The sequence below is a fragment of the Belonocnema kinseyi genome, chromosome 7, assembly GCF_010883055.1.
Source record: "Belonocnema kinseyi isolate 2016_QV_RU_SX_M_011 chromosome 7, B_treatae_v1, whole genome shotgun sequence".
Classification (NCBI taxonomy): domain Eukaryota; kingdom Metazoa; phylum Arthropoda; class Insecta; order Hymenoptera; family Cynipidae; genus Belonocnema; species Belonocnema kinseyi.
In genome coordinates, this window is record NC_046663.1 from 85,257,124 (window position 1) to 85,259,331 (window position 2,208).

Sequence of the window (2,208 nt, forward strand, 5' to 3'; positions counted from 1 at the left end):
CCTACCAAAATGCAGTACCTAAACGTACTTTATTGTACTCTAATACATTTCCCAAAGTTTCAGCTCGATATTTTATTTACAAAAAAAGTTCTTAGGTTCAAACAAATATTCAGTGAACTGAAAAACTGTGGTCGGTAATATAGGTATTTAGCTGTGTCACATGCCCTTAATGGTTGAAAAATCATGAATGTTTTTAGTTACAAGCGGAAGTCTTGACGCTGCCCTAGGCACGTGGCTCCTTGGCTACGAATGTGATGCAACGGACGTAAAGGTCAAATCTGATAACAAAGTAATGCTCAAGATATCACCACTAAAATAATTGATTTATTAGACATTTTGAACATTAAATTATTAAAATAATTCTTTATTTTAAACTACATTCATTTTAAGATTTTTTCTTGAATTAGTAGAGTATTAACTAAAATAAACCTGTCTCAAAAATAATACTTTTGCGGGTATTCTAAGAAATAATTCATTCACTGCTTCTTTGGTTTATTTGTAGTATATTTTAGAAGAAAACTACAAACGGTTATTTTTTTGTTTTGGTATCCGACTTGACCTTCACGTCCACTGCAACACGTTTGTAACCGTGGAGACACGTGCATAGGGCAGCAGCGTCAAGATTTCCGTTTGTATTTTAAGAAATTCATAATTTTTTAACTATTAATGCGATTGATCTGAAAGTTTCCAGAAAACTTCTTGGAACCTTAATAAACAACTTTGTCACTGCAAGTTTGTCGTTGTTTGAAATTCGCTCGATAAACGAAATGCTTGAAGGTTTGAAATTAATGATTTTTGTAAAGCCTCACAAAAAAATTAATAAATTTTTTGTTTATTAAAATATTTACGTTTTTCTTCCTCAGCTAGTTTCAAAAGACTTTAAAATATAATTTAGTATTAATTATGTTGACAAATTCTGGAAATTGACTGAGTTAGCGCTAGTTGAAGTGAAAAAATATCGAAATTTCTTGTTTTCGAAAAATCTAGTTTTTATCAATTACTTCAAAAACTGTTAAACCTTCAAATATTTGCTAAATGAAAAAAGATGTCCCTTACAATTCTCTACAAGTACCAGTCCTTGAAATTAATATTCGAACGATTTTAAAAATTGACTTTCTGGACAATAGTTCTCAGGCTGAATCCACGCATATCCCCTTTTGATCTGGAAAGGTTCAATTATTCTTTAAATTTTTTCAATTAAAAATTGTTTTTAATTGTCAAGGCTTTTAATTTTAAATGGTTTAATTCTGAAAAATTTATAAAAAGAACAGAAGCTCTAATTTTTTACTTTTAAATTGCAATTTTTAGTGTTCTGAATTTATATCCGTTCAAGTATTAAAAGGCTTTTTTCTAATTATACAATTTTGAATTTTTTAATTCGATACATATAATTTAGAATTTTTTCATTATGACATTATTCTAATTTTAGCCTTTTCTATTTTACAAATATTTAACTGTAAATTATTTTTATTCAAAATCGAACAATTTTGAACAATTTCAATATAAAACTTCGCGTAGGTTTAGTTTTGAGAGATCAGTTTGCGTTAGCGTAGGTAACCAGACAAAAAATTTCGATTATCGTCTTCAAATTTAAAATTAATCTTAACATAATTAATTTGTGCTCTAAATTAAGTTTGCTTAAATTCGTACGAATTTTTCAATTTGGAAATTAATATTTATGGGATTTAAAAAATTCAGTTTCTCATTATGTAACTTGGCGGTTATCTGCTTCAGAAAGGTTAGGATTGGGATGAACACTTAAGATATAGGTATATGGATCGTGGTCACGATCGCGAGAACCATTTCTGAATGGCATTGAAAGTGATGAGGTTGCCGATGTGTTGACTGACTGCCTGCCTTCAGTGTTACACTTTATATGTGTTAAATTATTCTCTAAAGATCTTTGATTTCCGCTAGACGTAGAACGAAATTCAATTCGCATAATCCAGCCATATGCGGTTTGAATTGTTCGAATGAACCTCTATCAATAGATTTAATTTCTTTTTAATTCTCAAGGTAATTTCATTTCGAATTATTATTTATTTCTCTCTCTCTCTCTCTCTCTCTCTCTCTGTTATGTCCACTGTTTTATTCTTCTTTAACCCATAGGACTCCGCGCGGCGGTCCCGTGGACCGCATTTTTCGTTAATTTCATGTGTACTCATAACGGCCTAGAATTGGGCGGCACGGCTCCTGCTATCCCTCGTC

At 30.8% G+C, this 2,208-nt stretch overlaps 1 protein-coding gene across 2 annotated transcripts in view; it reads left to right on the top strand.

The window, feature by feature from the left end:
* LOC117177323 (M-phase inducer phosphatase-like) overlaps window positions 1–2,208 on the top strand; it is a 330,798-nt gene that overhangs the window by 9,654 nt on the left and 318,936 nt on the right. The gene's annotated exons all lie outside the window — the stretch shown is intronic.